This window comes from Bos indicus x Bos taurus, chromosome 7, assembly GCF_003369695.1.
Source record: "Bos indicus x Bos taurus breed Angus x Brahman F1 hybrid chromosome 7, Bos_hybrid_MaternalHap_v2.0, whole genome shotgun sequence".
In the NCBI taxonomy this organism is placed as follows: domain Eukaryota; kingdom Metazoa; phylum Chordata; class Mammalia; order Artiodactyla; family Bovidae; genus Bos; species Bos indicus x Bos taurus.
Window position 1 is genome coordinate 102614350 of NC_040082.1, and position 24188 is coordinate 102638537.

At 43.8% G+C, this 24188-nt stretch overlaps 1 protein-coding gene across 2 annotated transcripts in view; it reads right to left on the bottom strand.

Annotated features, from left to right (window-relative positions):
• Positions 1-8842, bottom strand: part of BRD4 (bromodomain containing 4) — an 87534-nt gene extending 78692 nt beyond the window's left edge. For both annotated transcript variants that reach the window (XM_027548042.1, XM_027548043.1), the window contains exon 1: positions 8759-8842. The gene's annotated coding sequence lies outside the window, so the exon portion shown is untranslated. The remainder of the gene's footprint in view (positions 1-8758) is intronic.
• Between the last annotated feature and the right edge of the window lie 15346 nt (positions 8843-24188).

Consider the following 24188-nt stretch of genomic DNA (forward strand, 5'->3'; position numbering starts at 1 on the left):
AACCTGGTATAAATCATGTCTTTCATTTAATTCTGGACCAAGGATTTGGAATACCCACATCCTTAACTATCTTCACTTTATCCTTTTTCTTGAGTAACTCGTTATAAGCTAATTGCAGCTAATTCTGGTTTTTTATTACCAAGTATGGAAAATTAACTTCCCTTCAGCCAACCAAAATTTATTGCTTCAAAATAGGGGATACACTCTACTTCAAACATAAAATGTAGACTGTTCAAGAAAAATATCCCATCTAGCATGGCTCACAATGAGGAGCAAGATGCTGCTGGGGTCACCACTGGAGGTAAGCAAGTGGAGGGCAGAGATGAATCAATGTGTTATGTTCGAGTGAGGTGGCTTGGCATTCCCACTCTGAACATGGTCAGGGATGGGCAATGATCCAAGCCAGTGTCTTCTGTCATCAGAGCACTACTGGGGAAGAATCATTCTTGACCTTGAAGTCAGGATATTAGAGATAAAAAACAGCTCTGATGTCCCTATTTGAGTCCCTGATTTCAGCTGTGCCTGAGGTCCACTCTAGACCTACTACATCAACCAGCAAATTCCATTTTGTTTCAACAAATCCCCTTTTGTTTCATGTTTGTTATTGATACCATAAGTAAGTAACCAATATAGCCATTTCCTTTAGAACTAACATCTTTCTTGATTAAAAAGTTGGGAGGACACTATCTCAAGAGCAAAAATAACTTGCCCCCCCCAACACATACACAAAATACTCTTTACATACTTACTGTTTTGCTTGTTGCGATCTGCTGACAGCCTTCCCCACATGCTTCCTCCTCAACTTCCCCATCCCACTCTACCCTCCAAAGAGCTTCTAGCAGGCACAGCACAAGGAAGAAAAGAAACTAAAGATCAATGCAGTTCACATGCTACTAGAAAGCATATCCAGGATAATCACCTTGGGCAAATGATAAAGAAATAGATTGTAAAATAACCACCAAAAAAACAAAGAAAAAAAAATTCAAGGTACCCACAGTTAACAATAAGTGGTATCTAAAACAAGGCTATTTCATACTAGTCTGAAAAGATTCACAATAGGAAACAGATTTCGCCGTGTACACAATACACAGAATCACAGCAAATGTTTTATGAAATACCCTTGAATGTGTAACACCCTTTGACATTTCCTTTTTCTCCCCCCTTAAACAATGATTGCAACCTACTAAATTCACTTCATAATCCAGAGTTTGAAAAACAAGACCCGAAATAAGAATTACTTTCTCTTAAAACCTAGACTGTGGTCAAAGTTCACTGGAGCCCAAATCTATTACCTCATTTTACATATGAGGTATTGTTTTTACATTGTGAGCTATGGTTTTTCCAGTGGTCATGTATGGATGTGAGAGTTGGACAATAAAGAAAGCTGAGCACCAAAGAATTGATGCTTTTGAACTGTGGTGTTGGAGAAAACTCGAGTGTCCCTTGGACTGCAAGGAGATCCAACCAGTCCATCCTAAAGGAAATGAGTCCTGAATATTCATTGGAAGGACTGATGCTGAAGTTGAAACTCAATACTTTGGCCACCTGATGCAAAGAACTGATTCATCTGAAAAGACCGTCTTGCCAGGAAAGACTGAAGATGAGAGAAGGGGACGACAGAGGATGAGATGGCTGGATGGCATCACTGACTCAATGGACATGGGTTTGAGTGAGCTCTGGGAGTTGGTGATGGACAGGGAGGCCTGGCGTGCTGCAGTCCATGGGGTCGCAAAGAGGTGGACACAACTGAGCTGAACTGAACATATGAGAAACTGAGGCCTGGAAGGATATGCAACTTGTCCAAGGGAGGCACACAGCAGATCCAGAGTCCAGGCCAGCTCCTTCCTTCTCTCCCTCTTGTGCGCGGAAGCGCCGGCACATGCTCGCACAACGTGCACTGGCAGGTTCACACTCTATGCAGTCCTCTGGTTTCAACCTTCAGAATTTGCTCACCTGAAATGTATGTCTCCTCAAACATAGTGGGAAATGTTTTAAGTGTAAAATCCCCCAATTTATCTTACTCTCTCTCTTTTACACAAAATAATCTCAAAGGCCAACTCGCCTGTAGGCATGTATGTGTTACTGCCTGGGGTATGACAACTGGGGATGTTAGCCACACACAAAGACACAGAAACTACTAATTCCTGTTTCTAGAAATTGCATAATACCAAACCCAACACCTCTTCCTGGCAGTGCTTCCACAATGTGCCAGTGTCTCTTGGCATGACAGCAACTAGAAACAAATAGTTTCAGCCTTAAGCGCACACCAAGACAAGAGAAGTGACCACAGGCACAGTGAGGCCTGCTCAGCTATTCTTGAACCCCTTCGGCAAAGCAAAAGCAGCACTCTCCCCCACCCCAAACAAATATAGTACAAGTCAGAGACCCCCTTCCCTTCCCCATCTTAATACAACCCAGATGCCAGGCACCCCCATCTTTTGTCTACCCAGTCAATGCTTAAACATACACACCCCATTTTACCAGTAAGGAAACTGAGGTGTAGGGAGATTATGTAACTTGCCTGAGGCTGAGGTCAAGGTCAGAAGGAGGTGGGGCTGATCCCCCGACATGGACTCCTCAGTTCTCCCTTTTCAGTACGCAGCTCCACCCAAGCCCAACTCTGCTAGCCATAGCCCAAAGTCCTGAAACTTCCTACATTGAGAACAGGCCAACACTTGTCAAGGAACAGATCACAGAATAACCTATACCTAGGATGACCTTTAAAAAGCCTTTATTTGTAAGTATGTCACAGATCAAAAAGAAGAAATGCATATTCACTTAGGTGCTCTGAATTTTCAGTTAAATGCTCATATCTGATCAATATCTGAAAAAAACAGACTCTTCAATTGGGTTTCACAGACATACACAAAACGCATTCCACATGGAACTGGATCCTGACAGCCCCTAGTAAAAGTGACTGGCATTGACTGGTTTTCTTCTGGTCAATAGGCCCAGAGTCCATCAGCAGGGATTTAGCCTCCCAGCCAGGAACTCCACTTTCCTGGCCCACCATACAACTGCCTGCCTCCTTTCCAAGGAGTCCCTGACTTGTGATACAAACCTTCCTGGAGACAAGAATCCTTTCACCGAGTCCAAATGTCAACATACTTTAGAGTCAAAATAGGCAGGGAAGATATAGAAAGATGCTGTGCTTGTGCTTTGGAAAAACTTCCTCGACCAGCAACTTTGGACGACTGTTGCCATTGTTCACATAACCAGGTTTTAAGGAAATGGTTAAGTTTCATCTTAGGACTGAGAATACACTGGACCACCTTCCCCAGCTGGATCATTTCTCCAAAACTATGCAGCCAACAATAGCCCAAGGTGGGCACCCCCAGAGCTTGCTGAATTTCCATTAATCCCATTACCCTCCACTTTTAATCTCATTATCAGCTAAAGACAAATTCTCACTTAAAAAACCCAATCCACACTTTAAATCACCTCCCCCACTGAGCTCTACTCAAGAGTTCACTCGAAGGAAGACACAGCACAAAGGGGGATCTGAAAGGCACCTCGCTGATCTTGGTGTCACCTGATGACACAGTGTCCAGGCATGTCAGCTGGCACATCTTCCGAACCCTCAGCTGCTCCACTTTCTAATACCTGGCTGCCTCTCCCCACTTCTGTTCTTCACCCTGGGTAATGACAGCAAATAACCTTGAGAGAGCACCACCTCACTTTACCCTTAACTGAAAGATGGACAAGTGAAGTTTGGGGAAGGTTGAGTGACAGGCTGAAGGTCACACAGCAGGCAAGAGGGCCAGGATTCAAACTGGGGTCTAACAGTGCCACCCTGGCAGTATCAGTCCTTGGAGAAGGTCAGCAAAAATGAGACAGGACTGGATGCCAAGAGGCTGTTCAAGCCTTTCCCAGAGCATTCATATTACACTGGACTTCTATCACGGAGTCAGGAATTCTGAGACCTGATTTCAGGAAGCAAAGTCCAACTCTGGGCAGGAGAGAAGAAAGGTCAAAGGGCAAGATCTCGGAGACACTTCTGCTTCTCAGAACGCTTCACAGAACACAAAGACCACACTTGGGTTTTACCTAATTGCTATTTGTTGGGGGTTGGGGAACTGTTAAAAGCCTCATCCTTATAAACAAGACACTGTAAAGTTTGACTGGATAAAAGGAGAGTCATAGAACTTTTCCAGAAAACTAAATTGTACCAAGTTTCCAAAAACACACCCCCTCTGGTCTGGTAATTTCATTTCTAGATATGAAAAAAGGGGAAAACTTGAAAATCATGACCAGAAACAGCAGAATTATGGTATGTTCACATAATAGAATTTTAGACACCGACTTAAAATAGAGCATTTTGGAAATGTTCACAGTGCAATATTTTTTGAAAAGTTAAGCACAAAATACCCTTACAATCTCTTTTGCAGATGATGTGGACCAACCAGTGCTATTACAGGACAGATGGACAGATGGCTGCTTTGCCCTAACTTTGAGACTGAACTCACTCTTCATCTATTTCTTTAGAATGGAATACATCCCATGATTTACACTGGGAGACGTGCATGCAGTTTAATCAAGTTTAATCAGTTGTAGCCTGTTTGGACTGGGGGAAAAAAACAACCCTAAGTGTTTTTAAACACTTTACAGCAACGGCACAAGTCTGGAGTGCATCTTCCTGACTGTTCTCTATGCCTCATCAGCACTTCGCGCTGTTCTCTAACAATTACAATTAAGAAATCAAATGGGGATCAAACCATACAGACTGTACCACATGTCAACACGCTGACATCCTTGTACTTCCATTCCCCATTCTTTTAGATGGCTACACCACATTCTATTAAGGTTTTTCTTTTTTAACCCCTCCATGAAAGTACTAGAAAAATCACTGCAATAAAGTCATTGAGCACGGTTAAGTACCATGACCTAACAATTCCACTCCTAGCTATCCACCCAACAGAAATTAATACAAAATGTCCACACAAAAATTTGTACGTGAATGTTTGGAGCAGCACCATTCACCATAGTTCAAAAAAGTGGAAACCCAAATACCCATCAACTGAAGAACAGAGAAATAAAATGTGACATATGCATATAAGGAAACAGTATTCACTCATAAAAGAAATGAAGTACTGATTCCTGCTGCACCATGTAAAACCTTGAAAACATTACACCAAGTAACAGAAGCCAGACACAAAAGGTTGTATATATTGTACAATTTCTGGAATATCCAGAATAGGCAAATTTATAGACACACAGAGTACATTAGTAGTTGCCATGGATTGAAGGGATGGAGAGTGCCTGCTAATGAATAGGGATCTCTTTTTGGAGGGATGAAAATGTTCTAAAATTGGTTGTGGTGGTGGCTGCACCATTCTGAATATACTAAAAAACCACTGAATTGTACACTGTAAATTGGTGAACTATCATTTGTGAATTATATCTCAATAAAGCTATTACAAAATGACTAAAAACAAAACAGGAAGATTTTACAATAGTATAATGCTCAAAATATACATAATTTATATTCAATAAATGTTTGGGGGTAGATACATTAAAATTATATAAGCCATAAAAAAATCATCGTACAAATATCTTTTTGTCTTCCTTTATACATAGTAGAAGCTCAAAAAATCATTGATGAAATAGATTGGTCAATCACATGAAATCAGGGCTCAATGTTTTTTTTAAATTTTTTTACTGACAAAATGAGATTCACATTAAGAAATGCTACCCATACTTAACATTACCCACTTCATCTCCCTCTTAAAATACTTTTCCCAGGTCAGGACTGAACCACAACCCAAACCCACTCACCACATTTCAAAGTGCAAAGCGGGAAATGTACCGTAGACAGGGCACAGAGGCAACTGCATGCCGTGCTGCTTTGACTATTAATAAGTTTACCATAATTAGAGACCTTAACGTTACCTTAGTTAAAATTCACATTCCCTGAAAGTCACTACTAATTATGCCCACTGTTAATATTTTATTGATTTAAGAAAAATTATTTGCATGTTATTATGGGCATACCAAATTCTTCTTCAATTATCTCTCCAGTTTATTCACTCAAAGAATATTACAGCTGCTCTTCAAAGGTGCTGAGGATACACTAAAGAATAAAAATAGGCAAAGACTGGCAAACAAAACCCTACCCTCATAGAACTCACATTCCAGTTTTGTTTTTAAAGTATGACTTAAAGAAATTTTATTTATTTTTAACAAACTCATGTCTTATGAAATAAATGTCAGCATCAGCAAAGAATCCCAATTCTCACCTTGCAAATGTTCAGTCTTTTCTAAACACTAAAAATCACGAAGATTAAACATCAGCAGCAGTTTTCAATGACAAGCCCTTTTTCCCCCGTTTTACAGATGTGCCTGGAACATAAAGACAAACGTGTCTAACTTACAATTTTATTCAAAATCAGAATCTGAAACGTTGATATAGACAACGTCTATTGATACAGACGACAGTGGGCTCTCAGAGCAGATTTAACAGCCCAAGGTTTTCAAATCATGGATACCAAATGGTTTTTACTGAAAATTTAAATAAAAAGACTCCAATCTCCCTCTAAAATTCATAATCTCAAGTCATTCAATAACCTGAATTGTGTAACACGGAAATATTGCATCCCCTCCAGCTCCAAAAGCAAAAGTGCAATTTAGCTCCAAGATCACAACAACTGGCTCCAAAGGGTAACTTTTGGAAACAAAGTCTAAATTCCATTAAACAATTCAATAATTTAGTGGAAATTTTACAAAGTGGCCAATGATTCTCTTGCACTTCTTAAGTAATATTTTTTCTCATCACCCTCTCAACCAGGAAGAGTAGCCTTAAAGACACCTCAAACAGCCAACCCATCCTTAAAATGCAGTCACTTTTGCGTTCTAACTTTTCATCTGTTGGCAAAATTTCTTATCTTCAGCAATTTGGTTGGGGCTGAATTCTAGCAAGATGCACACATGTGGGTTCACGTCCTCAGATAAGACAAACTAAAACCACCTTAAGAGACTCACTCCACAGCTTGAGCCCTTAAATACTGTTTCCTACTAAGGTTAAGTGGGTATGGCAGGTAACAGGGAGCAATGCATTTGTTTCAGATCACACTTTTCTCGATTTGGTTGAGGGAAATCATCGGAGAAGTTTATCTTTCCCAGGTTGAAGACTGGGGGGAGAACAGGTGAGTTACCTAAAACCTTGGTGGAAAGATAAACCCCATCCAAATTCAACAGAAAGTAATGTTTTATCATATTACTGGCAAGGTCATAAAACAGACTGTGCCATCCAAAAACTTCTTGAAACTGGTAACATACTCATAAATCCTATTGGGAATTCCTTTCTTTACAACCTCCAAGAACTAAATCCCAAGAACCAACAATTTAAGGAACCTGACAGCCCCATTCATAGAAATCTCCCAAACATTAGTACAGCACCTAAGAGCCACTGGCTTAGAGGTACTCTGATGGTCTTTGTAAACAACGGGCAGGGAAAACCCTCTTGAAGGTAAGCAAAGGCACTTTAATTCTCATGAGGCGCAGACTCCAAGAGGTTACCTCTTGCATCCAGCACACACATAAAAAGTAACCCAAGGGCCAAGACCATACATAGGACCAGGTTGCACAAAACGTTAAATGAGTAAACAAAAATAACACTTCAAAATACAGTGCGTGATCCTGAGTAAAAGAGAGGTCAGCCACACAGTAAAAGCACATGACTCATCCACAGGCCTAAACACAAGTATCTGTACAGTCCACTACACCAGAGTGGGATTTCCCATCCTCATCCAAGCCTGGGCCTTACGGGTATCTCAGTCGGGAGAAGTTGTGCTATTTCCGTTTTGGAGGGGAGGGTCATTTTATTTCGCTGAATCACAACTCCCCCATATCCCCACCCCAAACCACCACCACGCACAATACTGCAAATAGACGAGACGGTGGCAAGGACGCCAGCGAGCACCGACCGAACAAAACAAAGCACCCAGTGAGGGGCTGCCGGGCCGGGAGTGGGTGGGTAAAGGGGGCCAGGCTCGCCCCTCGGAGCACGGCTCCCGCCCCCAACGGCCTCTCTCCGGGTAGGTGTACGGCGGCAGCCTCCTCCCTCCACCTGGGGACCAGCTCCGTTCTCCGCAGAGCTCCGAGGGACAGTCCGGAAGGTGAGGAAATGAGGGCGGGGGCGCGCTGCCCCGGCCTGAGCCAGAGGACCAAAGCTCCAGAGGGAGGGCGCGTCGGGCCGCCCCACGTGAACACCGGGGCCGAGGCCGCCCCGGGGACCGCGGCCGGAAACAGCGGCGCTCGTGACCACCACGCCGGGCCCGGACTTACCCGGGCCTGGCGCACCGCGGACTCCGCGGCGGCCGCTTCCTCCTCCCTCCTCCTCCTCCTCCTCCTCACTTGACAAAATGGCGGCGACAGGAAGTGCCGGGCGCCTCGGCCCGCCCCCTGCCCGCCCCCGGCCACCCGCCCCGCCGCTGCGCCCGCGCCCCCCGCCCGCGCCCCTGCCCGGCCGCCCAGCCAGAGCCGGGGCGCGCTGGCGCCAACGGCGGGGCGCTCGCGAGCCGCCCTGCCGCCCCGACGCCAACGGCGCAAGCGGCCCTAGCCCGGCGCGAGCGGCGCGGGGACGCGGGAGGCCCGCAGGCCGGAGCCCGCGTCGCCCCGGCCTCCCCGCCCCCGCGCCGCGCCGATGGCGTAGCTCCTGGCGCACCAGCCCCATTACGCAATGCAGGTTACGCGGACCGCGCCGCGGGCCCCAGAAGGCTGCCCCACGCCGTCTGCTGCCCCGAAGGGCACCGGTCCTCACCTGAGACGCTAGGCCGCACGCCGCCCCCGCCGGCCGCCCGCCGCCGCCCCCTCCTCTTCGGGCTGCCTGCGCGGCGCCGGGGCCCGCCCGCCGCTCCGCCGCGCTCACAGGCCCAGCTCGGCCGCGGGCACTGCCGGCAGCCGCCGCCGCCGCCGCAGCCCCCGCTTCGGCTCCTCGGCTGCGGGAGAGCAGAACAAACAGCCGTGCCGCCGCTACCGCCGCCGCCGCCAGCGCACTGACGTCACCGCGCACGCTGCGGGCGCGGTCACGCGCTGCCGCCGCCCGGCGTGCGCGCCCCAAACCGTGACCAGCGGGAGCGAGCTTAAGCGAGCTGAAGCGAGCTGGTGGCTGGGCGGTGAGTGGGGAAAGCAGGTGCTCGCGGCCCGCGGAGAGATGAGATTTCCACCCCCCTCAACCCTCCCACACCCCACACCAGACCAAGGGTGAGTGCTGACGAGAGATTTTGCACACCTGAGGTAGGGGACCGCTTCCTCGGAGGGAAGGAGCCCCGCAGAACGAGGGAGGAGTAATCTCAGACCGGGAGAGAGGACCTCGCAGACCGAGAGGGGAGATACTTCAGACCTAGAGGGGACCCCCCCCCAGACCGTGAGGGGACCCCGAAGACCGAAAAGGATACACCTCAGACTGAGAGGGGACCTCACAGACCGAGAGTTGGGATCCTGAAGACGGAGAGGAAACACTTGAGAGCGAGCGAGGAGACATGCAGGCTGAGAAAGGGGATCCCTTGGACTGAGGGAGGGAATAGTCGGAGGGAAGGCTGAAAGTTGAGCCTGAGGGAAAACATCTGAAAACAGAGGGAGACGTCCAAAAATTTAAAAAGGGATTGATGACAGGCCCTCAAAGAGAGGGAAGACAGTGAGGATAGGCTCCACAGAGTGATGGCAGAGGCCGGGAGAGACACCTGCCTGAGGGAGGCCGCGCTGCAGGGGAGGTTGAAGGGTGTTGGAGGAGGCTGGAGTAGGATGGGGCTTGAACGTTAAGGGAGAGAGCTGCGATGGGGGCGCTGGGGTGAGGGAAGGCAGGTGGGAGAGGAGGCTGTTAGCAAGGCTGGGGTGGCATCTTTCTTGGCTGGCTCGCCAGCCACTGGGATCTAAGGACTGGAAGGTATCAGACTCTATGCCTAGGGCGCTCTCCCTGCAGTTGGCCCCCAGCTGACCTTCTCATCCTTAAAATCCAAACCACAAGCCAGCTCCCTAAAACAAAGAGATTAGGTTTAGGTTGCTTACAATTTAATGTGGTAATCCTGTTAAAATTTTCATATGGAGAGCCATAACCTCTTTTCCCCTTTTGCCCTTATTATCACTCTTTTAGCATTTTAAGTCCCATCCTTTAAAAATAGCAAACTCAGTTCTTCAAAAAAGTCTAGGTAATTTAAAAAAATTCCTGATGTCCCCTTCTTTCAGAACATATTGATACACTAGGATAGCAGTCAAATAGTTTTGACTCTCTTATGGGGTTTGCTCCCCTGAGAAACCTGTATGCAGGTCAAGAAGCAACAGTTAGAACTAGACATGGAACAACAGACTGGTTCCAAATTGGGAAATGAGTACGTCAAGGCTGTAAGTTGTCACCCTGCTTATTTAACTTATGTGCAGAGTACATCATAGGAAATGCTGGGCTGGATGAAGCACAAGCTGGAATCAAGATTACGGACAGAAATATCAATAACCTCAGATACGCAGGTGATACCACCCTTATGGCATAAAGTGAAGAGGAACTGAAGAGCCTCTTGATGAAAGTGAAAGAGGAGAGTGAAAAAGCTGGCTTAAAACTCAACATTCAAAAAACTAAAATCATGGCATCCGGTCCCATTACTTCATGGAAAATGGATGGGGAATCAATGGAAACAGTGACAGACTTTATTTTCTCAGGCTCTAAAATCACTGCAGATGGTGACTGTAGCCATGAAATTAAAAGATGCTTGCTCCTTGGAAGAAAAGCTATGACCAACCTGAAAGTGAAAGTGAAGTCGCTCAGTCGTGTCTGACTTTTTACAACCCCATGGACTGTAGCCTACCAGGCTCTTCTGTCCATGGGATTTTCCAGGCAAGAATACTGGAGTGGGTTGCCATTTCCTTCTCCAGGAGATCTTCCTAACCCAGGGATTGAACCCAGGTCTCCCGCATTGTAGGCAGACACTTTACCATCAGAGCCACCAGGGAAGTCCAACCTAGATAGCATATTAAAAAGCAGAGACATTACTTTGCCAACAAAGGTCCATCTAGTCAAGGCTATGGTTTTTCCAGTAGTCATCTATGGATGTGAGAGTTGGACTATAAAGAGAGCTGAGCACCGAAGAATTGATGCTTTTGAACTATGGTGTTGGAGAAGACTCTTGAGAGTCCCTTGGACTGCAAGAAGCTCCAACCAGTCCATCCTAAAGGAAACCAGTCCTGAATATTCATTGCAAGGACAGATGCTGAAGCTGAGTCTCCAATACTTTGGCCACCTGATGCGAAGAACTGACTCATTGGAAAAGACTCTGATTCTGGGAAAGATTGAAGGCAGGAGAAGGGGACGACAGAGGATGAGATATGGTTGAATGGTATCATTGACTCGATGGACATGAGTCTGAACAAGCTCCGGGAGCTGGTGATGGACAGGGAAGCCTGGCATGCTGCAGTCAGTCCACGGGGTCACAAAGAATTGGACACGACTGAGAACTGACCTGACTGATGGGGTTTGCTCACTCTTCACTAAGGTCAATTATAAATTAATGATAGGTCCTGGGCAAAGTAAAGACTTAACTTTTGCCCTTTATTTTAACAAAGTATGAAGTAACAAACTATTAAGTACCAGCAACAAAGGAGGTAATTATAACAGGTTCATTAATAAGGTTTATTCTAGTACTGTATTACAGAATATTGAAATTTGTGAATATCTCTGGCTCCTAATGTCACATATCTGACAATTTGCAGAAGCTGATGAGAAATGGAAAAAGAATAGGAAAGTACACAGGGATAAATGAATATGGAGTAACAACCTTTTTTAAGAAAAAAAAAAGACAAAACAGAGTATATCCATTTAAAGCTCATCTTCCCCATAGTAGCCTAGTTGCATTATCTACTTAATTTATTGTTGTTGCTGTAAACATGTTTTGGGAAGCATTTGGAACTGCCAGTTTGCAAGTCACATAACAAAGTCTTTTGTTACACTTCATTTTAGACAAAACCATAATATCTAGCTTGATTTACTGGGCCTTACTACAGGGCTTTTGGCTATGACTGGAAGTCAAATCCAACCTGAAGAGAATTTACAAGCTGTGAAGGCAGTCCCAAAAGCTTTGTCCAAAAATCTTGTAGGAGAGCAATGTCTCACCCAAGATCACATGTTTACATGTTAGAACTCAGATCTCATGACTCCACAAAGGCTGCATTCTCTAACCCAGGAATTAACTCTTTGTTGTTGTGTGTGTGTGTGTGTGTGTGTGTTTTTTTTTGCTCACCTAATGTGCTTTGTGGGACCCCTAACAGGGATCAAACCTGTGCCCCTCCTAACCCCCAATGAAAGGACAGAGTCCCAACCACTGGACTGCCAGGGTACTCCCAATAAATGTTTTCTATAAAGAGCCAGGTAGTAAATATTTAGCGTTTGTGGGCCATGCAATCTCTGTAACATAACCAGTCTGTAGCTCTGCCATTGTACTACAAAAGCAGCCATAATTAATATGTGTTCCAATAAAACTTTATGGATACTAAAATGAGAATTTCACGTAAATTTCAAAAGTCACAAAATGTTGTTCTTTTTTTTTTTCCCCTAACCATTGAAAAAATATGAAAACCATTCTTTGCTGGAAGGCCTTGGAAAAACAGACAGCAGTCCAGATTTGTCCCATACATTTGCTGATCTCTGCTCTTGAACCTCAAGTTTAGAGAAATGGAAATTTCTTTACCATTATACAGAAGCTATTCTGCTTACAGTTTGTTTGTTTAATTAATAGTTTTGGGAAAGCAGTTTTAGATTTAACATTGAGTAGAAAGCACAGAGTTCCCTTACACCTTTCACTTTCCCCATCTTGCAGAATGTGGTACACTGGTTAGGGTCAATGGGCCAATAGTGACACATTATTAACTAAAGTTCACAGTTTGCATTAGAGTTCACTTTTTGTGTTGTGCGTCTTATGGGTATTAACAAACATATAACGACACACTCGTCAACCATTATGCTTGCCAATTTTTTAACTCAAAAGCTAGCTAAGAACAAAAATAAGTTTCAGAATAAAGCACTATAATTCTGTCAGCCACAAATAGGTACAAGGTGGCTCTAAGGGTCATTTTGGTTTCTGCTACTTTGTTCATGTTTATTTGCGGTTGCTTAGTTTCAAATTATTTACAAATATCATTCACTATAACACTTAAAATAATGAGAGTGCTGGAAGACCTAGTGTGAAGAACCATACAATTGCAATTTTGAAAAGGAAGTGATTTTTTTTTCTTTAAGTTTCAAAGTGGAAAGAAAATGCAAGTATTACACATGGGATAAAAGTATTCAAGAGGAAGGAGTCTGGAAGTCAAAGGAATGATAGTAGGAGCTCTTATATACTGCTCATTGCTTGGTTCAATCATTTTAGAATACATTTGGCCTTGTTTGGTGAAGTTGAAGCTCTGTACACTCCATGGCCCACTAATTCCAATCCGTGGAAACTCTCAGTGACGTACTTAAGAAAGTTCAGCATAGTCCTTAGAGCCCACACTGAAAACAACCTAAATGTCTGCCTGGTAGAATGTAGTATAATGAAAACGAACAAATCACAGCCACACACAATAGCACAGATGAAACTCACAATAGCACAGAGGAAAACCAAAGAAGCAAGGCATATGTGATGATTCCATTTCTATGCTGATTTCTAAAACAGATAAAAATATGTGGAGATTTTTAGGGAAATTATACAATTTCCTGTCACCTGAGAAGCTCTGAACCTGAGATCCAGCATCACAAAATCCTGTGGAGATAGGAGGACTGCTGCTTCTTTCCTTGATTTGGATGTGTTCTGGGCAAGAACCAGTGGAGTGTGGGAACTATAAAAAACAAGCAGGTAATTTCCACTGGTTACTTGACAGGGTGATCAGGAAGGGATGAAGAGAATGGGGTTGGTAACCGATTTCTGAGGTATAGCAGTATTCTATTTCTTTTCCTTTAAAACTTTTTAGATCGAAAACCTCGCATGGTGCTATTGATTCACTTGTGTGTGTGTGTGGTAAAAAAACATTACATCTACCCTTTTAAATTGTTACATGTATAGTACATTAAGTATAAGCACAGTGTTGTACAGGGGTCTTTTTCATCTTACATGGCTGGAAGGTATTTTGCTTCTTGATTATGCGTTTACTTTGTAATTATTTGGTCAATGTTTTATGCATATTTGTATCATATATTCATTTTTTAAGGAAAGAAAAGAATAAATTATATAAACAAAGAAAACTGTGCCTAAGTGAAGAGAACTGAACAGAAAAAGGTAATGATGAAGTTGACATGGACAAACTTCTGAATGTATGGCCACGAAGTAAAATTTTTATCATGAGCTACTGGTGGTCACAGGGATTCAAGCTGTTCTGGAATCATCATGGCATCAAAATGAAAGACAAGTCAAGTAAAATTGCCCCAACTGCTCAAAGATTCTCTTCAGCATTTGCTGAGCAGAAAAGGTATCTTGACAGATCTTCACTATAATTTCAGCCAGCCTATTTTGGTGAAGGATACCTGACCATTTATTTCAGCAAGGACTTCATGGATAAGCCCATGTTGGAATGCTCTAACTGGAGTAAGTACATATCAGGACTGAAAGCTTACATCTTTTTTGCTTCTTTCATCTTCAAGACAAATGCGCTGATGAAGCAGGTTCTTGCGTCTGGGGACTTCTCCAGCATTCCAATGGTTAAGACTCTGTGCTCCCAATGCAGGGGGCACAGGTTCGATTCCTGGCCAGAAAACGAACATCCCCCATGCTGAGCAGTGCAGCCAAAAAAAAAAAAAAAAGCATTTGTATCTAGATTTATACTAGTATTGTCTGGTAGCCAGCTTTCAAAAATGGCCCCCAAAGATTACCCCTATCTAAACTCCTCCCCTTGAGTGTGGTCTGTTGACTTGTTGATGACAAAAAAATTATGGCAAAAGCAATAGGGTATCTGTTTCATGATTAGGTTACAAAAGACTGACTTTCCAGCTGGACTCTTTTTTGCCTTTTCGGCTTCAACTTTTTTGATGAAGCAAGCTGCCATGTAGGAGAGGCCCATGTGGCAAGGGACTGAGGGTAGCATCTGGTCAATGCCAGCACTGGACTAAAGCCGTCAGTCCAACAACTGCAAGGAACTTAGTTCTGCCAGCAAACACATCAATACCCTTGAAAGTAGATCCATAGTCAAACCTTCAGAAGAAACCACAGCCTAGGCCAACACTTTGATTACAATCCTGTAATTCCAACCAGAGGACCCAACTAAGTGACATCTGACTTCCAGAAATTATAAAATGCTAAGTGTGCTTTAATTTTTTAACAGTAAATTTTGGAGTAGTTTGTTATGCAGCAGTAGATAACTAATAACACATCCTGGGACCAAATACCCTTTCCCCTAGGGAAGACATGTTTCAGCCTTCGTGGGGTTGATGAACAGTGTGGCAAGCAAATTCTTCCTTCTCCCAAAATATCCCCTTTAGTTACCCTGGTTTTGCATTGTTAAACTAGACAAAGTGTATTTCAGTCACTGGGGGATATTGCTGTGGTCTTAGTTCTTTTGAGACAAACAGTATAATCTTTAAGTTCTCTTCCAACGGGAATGAGTTAGGAACTTAGGTCTCTAAGGAGGCTAGAGTTTTCCTTCTGGGGACTATTGTAGTAAACAGTTCACACATTCTGTTACCCTGAAGTTAGTCAGTCATTGACCCTTGGGGCTTATCTCTACAGAGGAATTTTTCCTAAGATAATTTCAAGGCAGCAAATAAGGGAAATCTATGATATATTTGTGAGCTGTCTGTCTTCACTCCTCTTTAGAGAAATGCTCCCAAATCTTTGTAGGCATCTAAGAGGCTAAAATATCCAAGCATTTCCCATGGGGCAAGTTGAGGCTCTGTCCTAAGTTTGTATCTGTGGGCAGGTTACTGAACAAAGAGTTGATGCATGCATCCACAATCCCTTGGCCCTGCAGGCGTTCAGCAGTCAATGTGTTGACCTTACTCATAAAGAAGCTGCTGTATACTTTACGTTCTTTATTTAAAGAATCCAGCTTAAATGGATTGGCTGGAATTAGGAGTATTTGCAGGAACCTAGACACATGGTCGTCCACATAAACTTAATGCAATTCACAGTAAGGAGAAATTACTAAAGATATAAGTAACTTTATAAAAAATAATGTATTGCAAATTCTCTGGTGGACCAGTGGTTAGGACTCTGCTGTCACTGCTGAGGTTCGATCCATGCCCGGGTTTGGTTCATGGTTGGGGAACTAAAATCCCACAAGCTGTGCAGTGCAGCTAAAAGACAAAACAATTCCATTTACAGTTGCACCAAAAGAATACTTAGGAATAAATTTGACAAAGTAAGTGCAGAAGTTATGCATTGGAAACTACAGAATACTGCTTAAAGAAGTTAAAGAAGAACTAAATAGTGGAAAGACATCCATAATCATGAGTTGGAAAACTTAATCTTTTACAGATGACAGTAATCTCCAAATTGGTCTACAGATTCAGTGTAATTGCTGCCAGAGTATCATTGACTTATGTGTAGAAAATACGATAACCCTAAAGTTAACACCTTCTTCCAACAACACAAGAGAAGACTCTACACGTGGACATCACCGAAATCAGATTGATTATATTCTTTGCAGCCAAAGATGGAGAATTTCTATACAGTCAACAAAAACAAGACCAGGAGCTGACTGTGGCTCAGATCATGAACTCCTTATTACCAAATTCAGACTGAAATTGAAGAAAGTAGGGAAAACCACTAGACCATTCAGGTATGACCTAAATCAAATACCTTATGATTATACCGTGGAAGTGAGAAATAGATTTAAGGGACTAGATCTGATAGATAGAGTGCCTGATGAACTATGGACGGAGGTTTGTGACATGGTACAGGAGACAGGGATCAAGACCATCCCCATGGAAAAGAAATGCAAAAAAGCAAAATGGCTATCTGGGGAGGCCTTACAAATAGCTGTGAAAAGAAGAGAAGCGAAAAGCAAAGGAGAAAAGGAAAGATACAAGCATCTGAATGCAGAGTTCCAAAGAATAGCAAGGAGAGATAAGAAAGCCTTCCTCAGTGATCAATGCAAAGAAATAGAGGAAAACAACAGAATGGGAAACACTAGAGATCTCTTCAAGAAAATTAGAGACACCAATGGAACATTTCATGCAAAGATGGGCTCGATAAAGGACAGAAATGCTATGGACCTAACAGAAGCAGAAGATATTAAGAAGAGGTGGCAAGAATACACAGAAGAACTGTACAAAAAAGATCTTCACGATCCAGATAGTCACGATGGTGTGATCACTCACCTAGAGCCAGACATCCTGGAATATGAAGTCAAGTGGGCCTTAGAAAGCATCACTACAAACAAAGCTGGTGGAGGTGATGGCATTCCAGTTGAGCTATTTCAAATCCTGAAAGATGATGCTGTGAAAGTGCTGCACTCAATATGCCAGCAAATCTGGAAAACTCAGCAGTGGCCACAGGACTGGAAAAGGTCAGTTTTCATTACAATCCCAAAGAAAGGCAATGCCAAAGAATGCTCAAACTACCACACAATTGCACTCATCTCATACGCTAGTAAAGTAATGCTCAAAATTCTCCAAGCCAGGCTTCAGCAATACGTGAACCGTGAACTTCCTGATGTTCAAGCTGGTTTTAGAAAAGGCAGAGGAACCAGAGATCAAATTGTCAACATCTGCTGGATCATGGAAAAAGCAAGAGAGTTCCAGAAAAACATCTATTTCTGCTTTATTGACTATGCCAAAGCCTTTGACTGTGTGGATCACAATAAACTGGAAAATTCTGAAAGAGATGGGAATACCAAACCACCTGACCTGCCTCTTGAGAAATCTGTATGTAGGTCAGGAAGCAACAGTTAGAACTGGACATGGAACAACAGACTGGTTCCAAATAGGAAAAGGAGTACGTCAAGGCTGTATATTGTCATCCTGCTTATTTAACTTATATGCAGAGTACATCATGAGAAACGCTGGGCTGGAAGAAGCACCAGCTGGAATCAAGATTGCCGGGAGAAATATCAATAACCTGAGATACGCAGATGACACCACCATTATGGCAGAAAGTGAAGAGGAACTAAAAAGCCTCTTGATGAAAGTGAAAGTGGAGAGTGAAAAAGTTGGCTTGAAGCTCCACATTCAGAAAACGAAGATCATGGCATCCGGTCCCATCACTTCATGGGAAATAGATGGGGAAAGAGTGGAAACAGTGTCAGACTATTTTTCTGGGCTCCAAAATTACTGCAGATGGTGACTGCAGCCATGAAATTAAAAGACGCTTACTCCTTGGAAAGAAAGTTATGTCCAACCTAGATAGCATATTGAAAAGCAGAGACATTACTTTGCCAACAAAGGTCCGTCTAGTCAAGGCTATGGTTTTTCCAGTGGTCATGTATGGATGTGAGAGTTGGACTGTGAAGAAGGCTGAGTGCCGAAGAATTGATGCTTTTGAACTGTGGTGTTGGAGAAGACTCTTGAGAGTCCCTTGGACTGCAAGGAGATCCAACCAGTCCATTCTGAAGGAGATCAGCTCTGGGATTTCTTTGGAAGGAATGATGCTAAAGCTGAAACTCCAGTACTTTGGCCACCTCATGCGAAGAGTTCACTCATTGGAAAAGACTCTGATGCTGTGAGGGATTGGGGGCAGGAGGAGAAGGGGACGACAGAGGATGAGATGGCTGGATGGCATCACTGACTTGATGGACGTGAGTCTGAGTGAACTCCGGGAGTTGGTGATGGACAGGGAGGCCTGGCGTGCTGCAATTCATGGGGTCACAAAGAGTAGGACACGACTGAGCGACTGAACTGGACTGAACTGAAGCGACTTCACATGCAGAATAACCAAAACAATCTTGAAAAAGGGGAAGAACATTGAAAGATTCACATTTCCTAATTCCAAATCTTACTATAAATCTACTTAATGGTATTGGCATGAGGATAGATATAAAGAGCAAAAAAATACAGAGTACAGAAATCAATCCATGAAGCTATGGTCAACTTGTTTTTGACAACTGTGTCCAAGATCATTCAATGGGGAAAGATGAATGATCTCTCTCAACAAATGGTGCTGAGAAAACTGGATATCACATGGAATAGAATTTTTGTATATGGTAGGACTACCTCCTTGAGAAGGAAATGGCGACCCACTCCAGTACTCTTGCCTGGAAAATCTCATGGACAGAGGAGCCTGGTAGGCTACAGTCCATGGGGTCGCTAGGAGTCGGACACGACTGAGCAACTTCACTTTGATGCATTGGAGAAGGAAATGGCAACCCACTCCAGTGTTCTTGCCTGGAGAATCCCAGGGATGGGGGAGCCTGGTGGGCTGCCGTCTATGGGGTCGCACAGAGTCAGATATGACTGAAGCAACTTATCGGCAGCATCAGCAAGACCACCTCCTACCATATACAAAAATTAACTCAAAATAGATCATAGACTTAAATGTAAGGGCTAAAAGCATAAAACTCTTAGAAGAAAACATAGGGGTAAATCTTCACAGCCTTGGAATTGGCAATGATTTACCTATCACACCCAAAGTACAAGCAACAGAGAAAAAAAGATAAATTGGACTGGACCAAAAACCCATGGAAGGGAGCCCAACATCATTTGTCATTAGGAAAATGTAGGTCAAAACCACAGTAAAAGAGTTCCCTGGCAATCCAGTGGTTAGGACACCATGCTTTCACTGCCATGGGCCCAGGTTCAATCCCTGGTCAGGGAACTAAGATCCCATATGCCATACAGTGTCATCAAAAAAAAAAAAAAAAAAAAACAACTCACAGTGAGACACATACCACTTCAAAAGTTATGGTTTTTCCAGTGGTCATGTATGGTTGTAAGAGCTGGACTATAAAGAAAGCTGAGCGCTGAAGAATTGATGCTTTTGAACTGTGTTGGAGAAGACTCTTGAGAGTCCCTTGGACTGCAAGGAGATCCAACCAGTCAATCCTAAAGGAAATCAGCCCTGAATATTCATTGGAGGGACTGATGCTGAAGCTGAAGCTCCAATCAATACTTTGGCCACCTGATGCAAAGAACTGACTCATTTGAAAAGACCCTGATTCTGGGAAAGATTGAAGGTGGGAGGAGAAGGACGGCAGAGGATAAGATGTTTGGATGGTATAACTGACTCAATGGACATGAATTTGTGTAAACTCCGGGAGTTGGTGATGGACAGGGAAGCCTGGCATACTGCAGTCCAGGGGGTCACAAAGAGTCAGACATGACTGAGTGACTGAACTGAACTGAAGGATGTAGAGAAAGTGGAACCCTTGCAAATTGCTGATTGGAATGGAAAATGGTACAGCTGCTATGAAAAAATTTGGTGCGTCCTCAAAATTTTAAACATAAGAATTACCATATGATATAGTAATTTCTGTGCTAGGTATATACCCTGCAAAATTGAAAATAGGTACTCAGAGACTTCCCTGGTGGTCCAGTGGTTAAGAATCAGCCTTCCAATGCGGGGACTCAGGTTCCATCCCTGGAGGTGAACTAAGATCCCACATGTGCACATCACAGCTAGAGAGAAACCCATGTGCCTCAACTGCTGAGCCTGCGTGCTCTAGATCCTGTGCTCCACAACTCAAGAAGCCCCCAATTTCCCCAACAAAGACCCCGCAAAGCCCCCTCCCTCAAAAAAGGTACTCAATGGATTTCCCTGGCAGTCCAGTCGTTAAGACTGCATGCTTCCAATGCAGGGGGCATGGGTTTAACCCCTCATTAGGTAACTAAGATCCCACATGACACGTGGTGTACATACTCAGTCTCTCAGTCGTGTCCAGCTCTTTGAAACCCCAAGCTTCTCTGTCCATGTAATTTTCCAGGCAAGAATACTGGAGTGGGCCGCCGTTTCCTCCTCCAGGGATCTTCCCGACCCAGGGATTGAACTTGCGTGTCCTGCATTGTCAGGCGGATTCTGGCCACCTGGGGAGCCAGCTGAATAAATGAATACTTCATCCCCTTATATGACTGAATATCTCATCATATATATATACTACAACTGGATAAATAAATGTGGTGTGTCCTTACAATGGGATATTCAGCCATATAAAGGAATGAACTACTGATACAGGCTGCAACATGGAGGAACCTCAAAAACATGAATGCTTACTTAAGAAGCCGACCAGAATTGATAAATGAAGACAGGAAGCAGATGAGTGGTTGTCAGGAGACTAGGGACGAGGAGTGGGGAGAAACTACTGGTGGATCAGGAGTATCCTTGAAGGGTGAGAGAAATGTCTTGGAACCAGTTATAAGAGATGGTTGCACAACTTTGTGAGTGTGCTAAATACCACTGCACCATCAGCTTTAAAGTGGTTAACAGCCCATTTTGTCACATGAATTTTACCTCTTGGGGGGGAAAAAACTTAGAAACCACTTTTTTTTTCAACAGTGCCAAGTATTTATTATACAATTTTTAAAAATATTTATTTGGCTGCACTGGGTCTTAGTTGTGGCAGGCAGGATCTTCACTGCAGCATGTAAACACATATAATAGTTCAGGCATGTGGGATCTAGTTCCCTGACTAGGGAACGAACCCTGGCCCTCTACACTGGGAGTGCAGAGTCTTATCCACTGGACCACAAGGCAGGTCCCCTTATGTCACTTAATTTTGATACCAGCCCTGTGAGAATGGACAGATTCCTCCCTACCCCACCACATTATGTTATCCTCCAAGCTGAATTCCAGTTTCTTTCGAATACATATAAAGTATACACTCGACCAGATGGCGTTTTGAGAGGAAGTATATAGACTCTTAAGTCTGATTATAGAAAACCAACTAAACCTCATAGGCCTCAGGGTCCTGGTACAAGATGAAGGAAGTGGCCCAGTTCTAAAAGTCTCTTCTACTTTGTTCTAAAATTCTACTGGAACTCTGTGGTGCCTGTCTAATCACTCCTGGCCTCTTTTTTGGTGAGCCAGGATCACTTTCAGCAGTAGACATGATTTCTTTATGGTCCAAAATCTAAGAGAAGATTTACAAATACCGATTATGTACTCTTGAATGAGCACTTTGGTTATTACATTGTATTTTTTCCTCTTTAGCAACTGTAGTAACTTCATAAAAACCCAATTGGATCACACAGACCCACAGTATTACCTAAAGCTGAAACTATTAATAGGTTGACATTCGTAAGATTATTTTTTTGCTGCCAGCCGTCTACGGGGTCGCACGGAGTCGGACACGACTGAAGCAACTTAGCAGCAGCAGCAGCAGAGAATACATTCTCTAAACCTGTTTTTTTTTGTTGTTGTTGTTTTTAGTTGCAGCATGCAAACTGTTAGTTTGTGGCATATGGAATCTAGTTCCCTGCCTGACCAGGGATCGAACCTGGGCCTCCTGCACTTGGGAGCTTGGAGTCTTAGCCACTCGACCACCAGGGAAGTCCCAAACAGACCTGTGTATTGATCTCAGTATTTCAGATTCCCACATCTTTTTTTTTTTTGGCTGCATTGGGTCTTAGTTGTGGGTAGTGGGATCTTCGTTGTGGCACAGATTCTCTAGCTGTGGCTTGTGCACCTGTGGCTCGTGGGCCCCGAAGCACTCAGGCTTAATTGCTCCATGGCATGTGGGATCTTAGTTTCCCCACTACGGATTGAACCCGTGTCCCATGCATGGAAGGTGGATTTTTTTTTAACTAACTTTTAAAATTTTTGGCTGTGCTGGGTCCTCGTTGCTGCACGGACTTTTATCTAGCTGTGACGTGTGGGCTTCTCACTGTGGTGGCTTCTCCTGTTGTGGAGCACAGGCTCTAGGGTCTGCGGGCTTCAGTTAGCTGTGGCTCCCGGGCTCTAGAGCACAGGCTCAACAGATGTGTCACAGAAGCTTAGCTGCTCTGAGGCACTGGGATCTTCCTGGACCAGGGATGGTAGGCAGATTCCTTACCACTGAGCCACCAGGGATGTCACAGTATTCCCACATCTTTAATGTGGGGCCTTAGAAGTTACTTAACTTCCCTCTCAGGTTTCTCCCCTACAGATAAGATATAACTGATAAATATTCGTTTCCAATGAGTGAGCCTGCAACTTATTCCTGTCATCTCAGGCATATTAAGACATCCTTTTGTGCAACCAAGTAATGACTCCCCATCTTGGGGAATGAGGGCCTCATTTAAACCTAAATTTAGGAATAAAATGAACCATGTCATTTCATACTGGGGGTAGGTGGTAAGGGTGGTGGTAAAAAGAACTTAATAGAAATTCAGATTCAATGGCAGGCCTTGTATTAATTTTACAAGAAAAACAAGGGAATTCCCTGGCAGTGCAGAGGTTAGGACGCCATGCTTTGACTGCTCAGGGCACCGGTGACTGCGGAACCAAGATTCCCCAAGTCGCATGGCATGGCCAAAAAAACCTAGTTACATAGTTTTGTTATTCTCTCAGACACTTTTGCCTCAAGAAAACAAGCTTCAACGGGCATGCATAACCTGTGACTAAGCCACGTATATGCAGTATTAGTCAGCAAATGCGGAAAACTCAGCAGTGGCCACAGGACTGGAAGAGGTCAGTTTTCATTCCAACCTTAAAGGGCAGTGCCAAAGAATGTTCAGACTACTGTACAATTGTGCTCATTTCACATGCCAGTAAGGTTATGCTCAAAATCCTTCAAGCTAGGCCTCAGCAGTCCGTTCGAGCTTCTGGAACCGAGAACTTCCAGATATACAAGCTGGATTCAGAAAAGGCCTAGGAATCAGAGATCAAATTGCCAACATTTGTTGGATCATAGAGAAAGCAAGGAATTTCAGAAAAACATCTACTCTGCTTCGTGAACAACACTAAAGCCTTTGTGGATCACAGCAAACTGTGGAAAATTCCTAGAGATGGGAATGCCAGATCACCTTACCTGTCTCCTAAGAAAACTGTATGCAGGTCAAGAAATGACAGAACCGGACGTAACAACTGACTGGTTCCAAATTGGGAAAGGAGTATGACAAGGCTGTGTATTGTCACCCTGCTTATTTAAGTTATATGCAGTGTACATCATGGGAAATGCCAGGCTCAAGCTGGAATCAAGATTGCCAGGAGAAATATCAGCAACCTCAGATATGCAGATGATACCACTCTAATGGCACAAAGTGAAGAGGAACTAGTCTCTTGATAAGGGTGAAAGAGAGTGAAAAAGCTGGCTTAAAACTCAATGTTCAAAAAATGAATATCATGGCATCTAGTCCCATCAGTTCAAGGCAAATAAGATGGGGAAAAAAT